Source organism: Lytechinus variegatus, chromosome 18 (genome assembly GCF_018143015.1).
Source record: "Lytechinus variegatus isolate NC3 chromosome 18, Lvar_3.0, whole genome shotgun sequence".
In the NCBI taxonomy this organism is placed as follows: Eukaryota; Metazoa; Echinodermata; class Echinoidea; order Temnopleuroida; family Toxopneustidae; genus Lytechinus; species Lytechinus variegatus.
The window spans coordinates 8,518,824-8,531,035 of NC_054757.1; positions in this window are offsets into that span (position 1 = coordinate 8,518,824).

Sequence of the window (12,212 nt, forward strand, 5' to 3'; positions counted from 1 at the left end):
AAGTTCATTTTAGTAGAATAGCAAGACACCATTTTGGTTTTTGACAGATTAAGCATGCTCATGAAGGCATTGAAGCCTTCCCGCATCTTGTTTACTGATACTACAAGCATGGACTTACTGCAGTAGATCCATGCCCCAACGTGTCCAAAGCAAGCACCCATCATAACAGTCAAGCATGGAGAGCACAAATGCCCTCAATCACATTATAACATGTGTCCTTATTAAAGAAACTCTTGATGCTGAAACAACTGAGCAATTAAAAAAATGATGAAACCAATATCTATCTAAGTTTATTCATTAATTCATGTTTGTTTTCTTTTCTTTTATATTATTAAATATCACCATTTATATTATTATGTAATCTCCAAAAAATTCCTAGGGGGTGCTGCGTGTATTATTCTCCATAGGCAGCACCCCAAGGTAATCTGGAAGATGTATAAAAAAAAAATCTTATAAACTCGTGAAAAAAATTGTTTGCTTTGTTGTTTGCTTTTGTGTTTGGTTATTTCTTTTTTTAACACCTTTCTTCTGCTTACAACCGTTTGGGATTTGCCTTTGATACGCATTTGGCCTTTGTTAAATTCCACACATTTTGCATTCTCTGTATTTTATGTGATCTCACGTATTATATGCCTTTTATCACTGTAATTGTATTGCCTTTTTATGCAAATGTGAAATGAATTGAATTGAATTATATACTTATTTTATTTTTAGTTATTATTTTTTATTTCATTATTATTATTATTATTTTATATGATCATATTATTATTATTTATTTATTTATTCTTCTTCTTTTTTTTTTTTTGGGGGGGGGCTACTCCGGAAAAGAAATAAAACCTTCTAGTATGCCAATTGGCTAGTATTGTAATGAGGCAAAACCTTCGATGGGACTGAAGAAATTACAATAACCGCCGAGTTAAGGGGATGCGATTTCAAAATTATATTGTCAATATCTTAGTTGTGGCTCTTGGTTTGTTTGGGGTTTTTTTTGCCTGCCATTCTATTTCAGGCTTTAAAGACGTACGTTTTCGTCAACAAGAACCTTCATTCTAGAAAACAAATGACACAAAAGGGGACAGTTTTCTGCCCCTTCCCCTCCCTCCTCCTCCCCCAATTAACGGAGCCATGACTTCATTCCTCTAATCCTGGTCACAAAATATATTTCCTTTTGGCGGAGATGGAGCCCTTTAAAACTGGACTTGAAAATGATCGATGACTCACATATTGAGATCCATGAATATATCAGGTCCCCATGTGCAGGCCTTATAGGTATTTCTTTCTTTTGCCCATTTCACGAACAATGGGCGAACATCAAATCTTTTCATCTACTGAACATGTGAAACAGGTTCACATAATTGTATGATCGTCACTATAGGGTATCATACATACTGATAGAAAAGGTGAAATGTAATAGTTTTATGACTAACTGCAAAGACAACTCACTGCCCTTGACGAAATCACTTCATTATTTTTCCAAGTCATCGCGAAGAGTGAGTCTCCATTCCCCAAAGAATGGACCCAAGGCGTCCTGTTGGGTAATTCTCACTCAATGTCAATCCCTAATCAAAACCCGCCCTCTTATAACGCTGTTGTCAACCGCCCTTTTGGCCTTCTTTGATATAAGGAGCTGGGGAAGAATGGTTCTTTCTTATGCCGATTAACGTTGACGACTAATGAGAAGTGACAAGGGGAAGGTATACTGTCCCGAACCATCGGGATTTTATTCTGTTTATCATTAGAATGCTTCGTTTGTCATACAATAGGCGTATGTCCTTTCAAAATCTAATTAGTGATTAAAGGGGAATCCAACCCAAATAAAAACTTGTTTTTATAAGAAAAAGAAAAATCAGACAAGTTGATAGGTGAAAGTTTTAACAATATTGGACAAACAACAAGAAAGTTATGATTTTTTAAAAGTTGTAAATATTGGTAATCACTATACCCATGGAGACTTCAAATTGGCTGAATATGGGATGTCATAGTGATGTAAGGCAAGGACTACTCTTCCATGTACTCCAATACATATTATGGCTAAAATGTCATTTTTCCCAAAAGTTTTATTTCAAATTATATTTTTCGTTCATAAGGACATAAAACAATATACTACCTGGATTATATTACGATTACTGCCCCAGGGGAATGGGTACTTAGGAGAAAACCACAAATCCCTGATAATAAAGTACGTGGCCTATGGGAAAGTTGTCCTTGCCCCTTGTCATAATTTACTTACCCAGTTGCCAATTTGAAATCTACATACTATTAGTGATCTCAATTTTAAAGTAGCTATAACTTTCTTATTGCTTGTCCGATTTCTTTCAAACTTTCGCCATTCTGTTTAATTTATTTTTCTCCTTCCCAACATAACATGTTATGGCCAAGGCTGGATTCCCCTTTAAGTTCTTCGAGAACCATCCTTTATACCCTGCCTGTGTGAACAATATTTCGCGTATTTTTTTTAATTTCTTATTGATTTATGGGCTTTTTTTCATCAAGTTTAATACTTAAGAGCCGCGTCCACCTTTCCCCTATTTTTTTCGTGCAAGACAGGTCCCCCGACAGGTAACTGGTCGCACTACTAGGTAAAACGGATTGTTCCTAATATTGATAACAATGTAAAGCACCTAGAAACAAAGTGTATGAAGCGCTATATTGATGAAACGTATTATTATCATTACTGTTATTTACTGTTATCATTTTTTTAATTCTCACTGATTTACAGGAAATTTCTCTATTAACGGATTGTGTTTACCATATTTCTGATTATTTAATTCACAAGTGCGTGTTTTAAATCAAAGCGGGTTTCCTATCCATAAAACTAATTAATATTTCATCAACTCTGAAGTAGAAAATGTCACCCAATGGATAAGAGCAAATGAATTGTCACTTAATCTTCAGAAAACAAAATATATGTTGTTTTAGTAACTCTATATAAAAACACTTCCTGTTGATATTATTTTTTATGGAACTCCCTTGGAAAATGTATCCTATATTAAGTTCCTTGTAATAACAGTCGATAATAAGCTCTCATGGAAATTCCACATAGATAATATATGTAAAACTATTTCACGCAACATTGGTATAATCATAACAAGCTTAAATTTTGTTTACCTGCTTACATTATATTCATCCCTTATATTGCCTTATTTAAATTATGGAATTTAGCGTGGGGTAATACACAACAAACACTCTTAGACAAATTACTCCTATTACAAAAGAAGTCTCTTCGTATCATATGTCACACAGTATTTGTCTCATACTGACCCATTATTTTTAAAATAAAATATTGTCAGTTAAAGATTTATATTTCTTAAATCTCGGTCAGTTTATGTATAACTATAACAACAACAACCTCCCAAATGTATTTAATTCAATGTTTCCAAAAAATTAATCCATTCATAACTATCCAACAAGGCGATTGGGTGAATTCCATTTACTATTTTTAAGAACTTTGCTGAGTCAGAACACATTTATATTTGATGGACCGAAGTTATGGAACTCACTAATGATAAAAACTGTAAAATCTTTGAAATCTTTTAAGACTAAATTCAAATTATCTCTACTAAAATTGTATAATATACTGCCAAATTAAGTCTAATTCATCATCTCTGTCAAGTCATCATTATTAATATAAAGACTATAATTAAGATATAAAATAATCATTTTCCTTTTTTTATAAAAAAAAGAATCTGACACAAGTCCTTCCCAGATGTGCTTGTTATTGAACCTCATTATTGCGTCTATCCTCTATTTTCTCTTTCTTTCCTGTCCGCTTATCCGCCTTCCTACCGGTTATTATTTTGTTTACGGCATCAATCACATTTTTCGTGCATTATATTCTTTCCAGGTTATTTTATATATTTTTTTCTCCTTTTATACACATCATTGAATCCAGTTTGCTTGAGTCCACGATAGCATGTGTTATACCTACGTTCAGCAGCACCCATCCATCTTCTTAGGACATTCTCCCCTATTAAATTTTTCTTCTCCTTTTCTGGGGGAGGGGGGGGGGGATGGGGTGGGGAAGGTTGGATATATATTAGGACGGGTTGTTTTGTCCTATATCAAACTATATTTTTAATAACTTTGTATTTATTTTGTGAGTATTATTTCTCTCTCATTTATTTTTTTTTCATTTCTCATATGATTACATATATCTGTATTTGTATTTTGTTATTTGTTGTGTTATCCAGTGGCGTAACTACGGGGGGGGCATGGGGGCACGTGCCCCCCCCCCATCGGTTGGGAAAAAAAACGAGGAAAAGGATAAAAAGAGGGAGAAAAGAAGAGAAACGTAGTGGGGAAAGAAGAAATGATTGTTCATTAAAGTGTTATATCATATCATGTTATGTTATATTACATGATAAGAACCATTTTTTTTCATAAATTTATGAAATATTATTTGCTCAGGGCCTATGTCATCATTGTTCCTGGTGCTCGCATAGACTGTTTAACGAAATAAATAATACTGTTGTACTAAAACCTCCCGTTTTCAAATCAATATACATCAAATGTATTTCCTCGCAATTCGGGTTATTATTGTTTTATGTAGTGACATTTTCTTCTTTTTCATGACTACTTACAGTGATTGCCTTATTTTAAGCTCTTCATATTTGATTACCTCCAGTTAAAACTCTTCCTGGAGTATTTCGGAGGAACATCATACTAAGTACCAAGTACCAATATAAAACATTTACTGTCCGCGCTAACGTTCGCATTAGTTGATTGGTGAGATTTCTGCTCTTCATGAATTCCTAAAATCAGTCCTTAAAATGTCTGACCTGAATACCAAAAATTTTCAGCTCGCGCTTCGCTTTGCTTCGCGCTCGCATCATTTGGTTAGTGAAATACGTAAGGTCTCAGTGAATTCCTACAAACAAGCCCTAGAATGCCCCTCTTGAGGTCTTCAAAAAATTCAGCTCACAGTATTTGATTCGTGAGATGCGTATGATAATCATGATTACAATGACTATAAAAAGTGCTTCATGTGTTTAGATGTAATTCTAACAAAATCAGCAAAGGATGGCACTAGCACTATAAGACTATGCTGAGATATTTATACTCGAAATGGATTCCTAAAATATAGTCCTTAAAATGTCCCAGTTTGGGGTCAATATATATTTAAAAAAAATTCAGCTCGCGCTTCGTGCTCGCATTGGTTGTTTAGCGAGACAGATCATGATTACAACAAATTTGCTTATAATGTCCTTTTCAAGTTTAGGTCTGAATATCAAAAATTTTCAGCTCGCGCTTCGCGCTCGCATTATTTGATCAGTGAGATACACATCCGTTTAATGGCACTGTATGTCCTTAAAATGTCTCTATTAGGTCAGCATACCTGGCAAATGTGCGCGCTTCGCGCGCTCCCTAAGTGACTCGAAATTTTTGCGGGTGCCCCCCACCCCCCATTGCCGTGACCCACGGTACGCCACTGGTGTTATCTATTTTATGAGGGGCCCACATTGTACAAGCATTGCTTTTTAGTGGGTCCCTCCATTTCCATCTTGATTTAATTTCTATTGAAAAATAATATACATATGTAAAACCTACAATGTGTTGCCCAAATTGTCTAAGTGGTTTTTCACAACATACCGTAAGGGCACTAGTATTCAATCCGGCACAATTCAAAGATTTTGACATATTCCCCAAAATATTTAGAAATATGGAATCTATCTGAATTTAAAATCTTTGTTATTTCCAGGGTAATCTTTTGTCGGTATTATCAATCTGTCGACTCTATGTGCGGAAGGATCGAATTATACGGCGATGGCCTTTTGCCCTGAATGGCACTAGTATTCAACCTAGTGAGGATAGATAGCAAATCTCAAAAGGGTTTAGATTACTCAATTAGATCTAGATCTATGTAAGTCTCTGGCTTTGATTGATTCCCTGTTTGGTCTCATCTCAAATGGTCTAGTCCATAATCGGATGGGACCAGGGCAGATTGAGAGACAGGGCCATCTTTCATTGCTAGGTTGAATACTAGTGCCGGCGGATTGAATACTAGTGCCAAAAACCGTCGCCGTATAATTTGATCGCCCACACACACAGTAGACTGGTTGGAGAAAAAAATAATGGAAAAAGAATAACCAGTATTTGCTCTTGAAAATAAGATGGGTCTGAAATTCAAGTGATTTCTATATTTCTATATATTAGAGGAAACTCTCCAAACGGGTCGAATACGAGTGCCCTTACGGTATGTAATATAATTTTTTTTTTGCAACGGATACAAATATTTATGTTTATATATGGTATACAATTTTGTTTTTATTTGATGGAAGTGAAATAAATAAATTTGAATTGTATTTCTTTATATTATTATCAGATGACAAAGAGAGCCCCGACTACGTTCATGTGAATTTCGAATTTTCTATTTTTATTTACTTTTATTTAATTTCAGATCATTTTCAGGAACAGACTTTATAGATGGACCTCGTCCTACTTAAAGGTCAAGTCCACCCCAGGAAAATGCTGACTTGAATAGAGGAAAATAAAGCTAGCATAGTGCTGAAGATTCCATCAAAATCGGATGTAAAATAAGAAAGTTATGACATTTTGAAGTTTCACTAATGACTCATGAGATGGTACAACTGACTCCGTCAGTTGTACGAGGAATGTTGCTATCTCTCTTTGTCCGTCTGTCTTTCTCTCGGGGGGGGGGGGGGTTGGGGTCGGCGGCCATTTTCTTCCGCCATGGGAAGGTGATATTCATATGAGTTTTAATGATATTATAAACAACGAATGAGAACTGAAACTCTCATAAAATCTATGGTTTATCACTGGTATTAGTCTACTCAAATTCAAGAGCGTATAAATGTTCCCTTGTTTTCATGAAAACTATGAAAAGCAGGTGACGAGAGAGAGAACATAATACTATGGTTAATTCAGTTGTTAATGATGATTAAGCGTTGGTTGAATAAATCGTGTTTTACAAAATATATAGAAATATAGGCCTGCGTGTTTGAGTCTTTTACATAGTGTGGGCAGGGGCGGTACCGGGTTAGGCATATTTTGACAGGGGACAGGGCGATTATTTTTAATCAATCAAATAAAATGGGCATAGAGTTACACGACCTATGACCCACCAAAATTCATTTTAGATGGTCTTCTTTATTCCCACTTTTTCTCCCTCTTTTTAAAATAACTTTTTGAAAAATCATAGGGTGTGGCAACCCCCTACCCCTCTAGCGCCACCACTATGTAAAAAACGTATCATTTTATGCATGTGGGTGAGAGCGCGTGTGTGTGTAGCAGGGAAAAGGAAAAGAGGAGGTACGAGATAGAGAGAGAGAAAAAAAATTCACTGAATATATATATATATATAGTGTAAAGAAATTGATGAAGAGAACAATGGTAGGCGTAGCTTAAATCAAGGTTCAGCAGAGCTATCTACCCTTTGGAAAAATTGTGATGCCGAAAAAATGTCTCTGCCGGGAATCGAACCCGGGCCCCCAGCTTTGAACGCCGGTGCCTTAACCACTAGACCACAAAGACGGGTAAGTGGCTAGGCAAGCCTGATCCAATTGACCGTCAGATAGAATTTCGACGCGATACCAATTATGTCGAAAATCTGTCTATCTGACTGTCAATTGGATCAGACTCGCCTAGCCACTTACCCGTCTAAAATAATATTTAAAATAAAAGAGTTGCCAAAGCTGTTGTACATGTATATATATATATATATATGTACATATATATATATATATATATATATATATATATATGTATATATATATATATATATATATATATATATATATATATATATATATATATATATATATATATATATATACATGTATATATATTTATATATTTCTACTGTTCTTATTACATTAACTTTAAAAAGTAGACCAGGCAAACCGACAAAAGAGGAAGTTTACATTTGAATACAGATACCAAATGTAAGATGGGGTGATATTTCATGAAAAAAAAGAAGAAAAACCATTAATGCATGAGTCTATACAAAGTTCATACTGACGAAAATATAATTAATCATCATCCCGTTGAGTTGTTACGATTGTCTCATTTTTCTGCTTTTTATAGTTCCATCATGTCTATATAAAACCCGTCCTGATCATGCTGCACATCCATATGGTGGAATTGTCAGGACCAGAGTCGAATGTTGTCTAACCAAGGAAGATTAAACCTTCAATCGTATTTTTCATGAGATTTGGCAGGCAGAAGCTCTGCTGTGAACGTTTTACTCTCTAATTTTGGTACTATTTAATTCTCAGTTGCTATCTGAACTGATTAAATCATAATGGATCAACAATATGCTCAATTGGCACCGCTTAAAGCAACCTTAATGATGTGTTTCATTGTCAGTTTGGGGATATGTCACAATGTTTTACCGTCGTTTATTATCATCGACTTTGACAGTTCACCAGATGCAGAGGATCTTGGTTACTCAGTAACGAGTGGCATATTGATTCTTGTCGTACTCCTTTTTGATATCTTCATGATTAGTTTCCTTCGTGGGAAAGCAGCGTTTCACCAAGCTCAAGAGGTATTTTGGCCCTTGTGTTGCCGTCACTGTGCCAAAGTTGTCGGCATACAGTTAACAAGAATGCGTTCCGACACAAGTATTGGACAGAGACACCTTGCTCGCCAACAGAACAATGACGCTAGCCAAGAACCGAATTCTGAACAAGTTTGTTGCATCGCAAAGGGCAGAGGTACAACGTCCGTTGGCCAGTCAACTGCTTCTTCGGTTGCTATTGAGGGACGTGCCTCTGGACATCAGGTGTCGATTGATCCTGAAATTGGTTCACAAAATCCAGATTCTAGGAAGGAAGTCTACATCGCCGAACTCTCAGATATTAGTGTGAATGGAGACGTCCCAATGCCACAAGGAGTTGAAAACCAGACTCCAAATACCGATAGCAGATGTACGTTCTTGGAAGAACCCCGGGAAGAACACAGTGAAGTTCAAGATGAAGAATCATTAAACTTTCTGCAAAGTAACGAAGATATGGTTTGTCGTTGCACTCCTCCATTTAAACGTCCTCACAATTCTCTTCTTCGGATTTTTACAATACTGGGGACCTTCTGCATGACTAAAGTTATATTTGTAATGATTGCAGATATCATGCGCATCTTACAGCGCGATGAGACTTACAGAGGGATGAGAAAAGCATCCATTGTTGCACAGGCTCTTTCTAATGCATCATATGGAAGTGTCTTCGTAATAGGAGTGTTGTTTTTCAATTCTTATCACAATGCTGTCTTCATCCGAAAAGGCAAATTTTGTTATCCATTAGGATTCATGTTTGCCACATGCATTTGGGTTGTATTATCCGTAACAGGATACGGTTCCGAACAAGTAGGCTTACCTAAACCAAGGTCCCTGAATGGGACATTCGGACAGATTGTATTACGTTTCGAAGAGATTGCTGATCCTTTCATAGCAGATTGTGCTATTATCGCAGCTGGTATACTTTGGCACATATGGAACAATGCCCTACCAGAGGGCGTCTTGAAACTGTCACCATGTACCTCACCATCATTTGAATGTATGCCTCAACAGAATTCCAACTCGATGTGGAAAAGGATCTCTTTCTTGCTGTCAAAGACAATAAGCTACAGAAACTTTTCTTGCATCAGGCGTGATGCCAGATCACAAACCGACACAGAATTCTCACCCTTACAGATCAAAAATCAAATTACACAAGATATGAACAAATTCCTACTGAAACTGTTTCTTGCAATGGTACTTGGAGTTTTGATGATCATTACTGCAGTTTCATTTCTAAGGTGGCATAAACCCCTAAATCTCACTTCGACGCACACGCTACTCTTTTTAGAGCGCTGTTTGGAGATGGCATTCGGCATTCCACTCATCGGCATACTCCATTACCAAGCGTTCATCGCCAATAAAAGTTCACAACGTTTTCCTGTAAGACATGGGGTATCAGTTCTTCACGGATTGGCGAACAACGAACTTATTTTGCTGCTCGGATGTGGCGGTATATTCATTCTAAACTTATTTCGTCTCTTTGGAGCTATCACATTCTTGCTGTCGTCGGCAGCTTTACCCAGCGATCAGGAAATAGCATATTCCGTCATCCCGTATACAGCTTTCAAGATTTACCTAACCTGGCTAATGACCTCGTTTTTGTTTATAGCACAACGGCAGTTCTATGATGATGTCCAGAAAATCAAGTGGACCCTGATCTGTTCCATGTATACTGGGATGCTTAGCGGAACCGTTTGGCTATTGTCAAACACAACCTTTAATCCTTGGATTGGGTTGCGATTGTTTTACGGAGAGAGAAATGGACTGTATTTGGGGAAACTCCTGAACCCCTTTGTAAGTCTTTTTGGCATCCATTTTTCTCTCGTTGCATTTGAAACGTTCAAAGAACTTTGTGTGACAAGGAAGACAGTTCCCTCCACTTTCTAATAACTTCGCTCAGAACCTTCCATAATATATAGTCATAAAAATAAAGCAACCAAGTTGATTTGGTGAACGGGGGAGGCACATCCCTACAAACTTCAGCTGAAGAACGTGAAAGGAAAGGGCGTTTCCACCAGCTCCTCCGCCGAAATAGGGGAGATTCTTGTCTCGTATCTCTTAGAATGGGCGCTCTTGTAATCTAAATCTTGGATCATTGAAGGTAGCGGTCACTCTTATCAAAGTAGATGTCGAATATCAGTATTCTTGGGGCAGCGGGAAGTGTCAATTAAGCATTGCTATATTGAGGATATGATAATGGGATTCATCTAGTGTACAAATTTTAATGTGACAAATTGCATACCTTCTAAAGGAAATACTTCTTTTTTTGTCTGTCCCTTGCTCTGCGTGTCAATTAAAATGAAATAGTGTTGAAGGGCAATGGGACAAAAGTGATATAGTAATTTACTTTTTAGCACAAGTGTGATGATTGAAATTATGTATACGTGTTATTATCTCAACAAAGTAATGTCTTCTTCCTTTTATGTATTTTACTCATTATGTAAATGTTTTTACACAAAAATGTGAATTTAACATTTTTAGCTCATCCGGCCCGAAGGGCAAGATGAGCTTGTGCCGTGGCGTGGCGTCCGTCGTCTGTCCACAATTTCAAAATGCTACTACTTCGCCATTTCAAGTCCGATTTCAATTCTGTTTGCTTTATATGATAGCACTAGGTGGGGCATTCAAAACTTCTATACAGAATTTTGAAATTCATTAAATATGCTAATTCATGCGCATTTTTCAAAATTCACAAAGAATGCTACTTCTTCCTTTATTTGTTGACCGATTTTGATTTTTTTTGCTTCCATCTGGTAGAGCTTCATGAGGTTCACCAAACTTCTACACAGAATTTTGAAATTTTGACCAGAACAATTTTTATGCTAATTTATGCGAAATTAATTTATGCATATTTTTAAAAATTCACATAAAATGCTTCTTCTTCTTTATTTGTTTTATTTGTTGACCGATTTTGATTTGTTTGCTTCCATCTGGTAGAGCTTCATGAGGTTCACCAATCTTCTACACAGAATTTTGAAATTTTGACCAGAACAATTTTAATGCTAATTTATTCGAAATTAATTTATTCATATTTTTAAATTTCACATAAAATGCTTTTTCTTCTTCAGTTGTTGACCGATTTTTACTTTTTTTCTTCTTCCAGCTTGTAGAACTTTACGATGTTCACCAAACTTCTGCACAGATTTTTGAAATTTTCAGTAGAAAATTGCTTAAAGGGGAATCCAACCCAAATAAAAACTTGTTCTTAGGGGAATAAGAAAAATCAGACAAGTTGATGGGTGAAAGTTTGAACACTATCTGACAAATAATAAGAAAGTTAAGATTGTTTTAAAGTTGTGAATATTGGTAATCCCTAGATCCATGGAGACTACAAATTGGCCACATATGTGATGTCACAGTGATGTAAGGCAAGGACTACTCTTCCATGTACTCCAATACATAAAATGGCTAATATGTCATTTTTTCAAATGTTTTACTTCAAATTTTATTTTTCTTTCATGAGGACATAAAACAATATACTACCAGGGTTATATTTAGATTACTGCCCCAGGGGAATGGGCAGTTAGGATAAAACCACAAATCCCTGATAATTAAGTACATGGCCTATGGGAAAGTTGTCCTTGCCTCTTGTCATAATTTACTTACCCAGTTGCCAATTTGAAATCTACATAATCATAGGGATTTCAATTTTAAAGCAGCCATAACTTTCTTATTGCTGGTCCGATTTCTTTCAAAC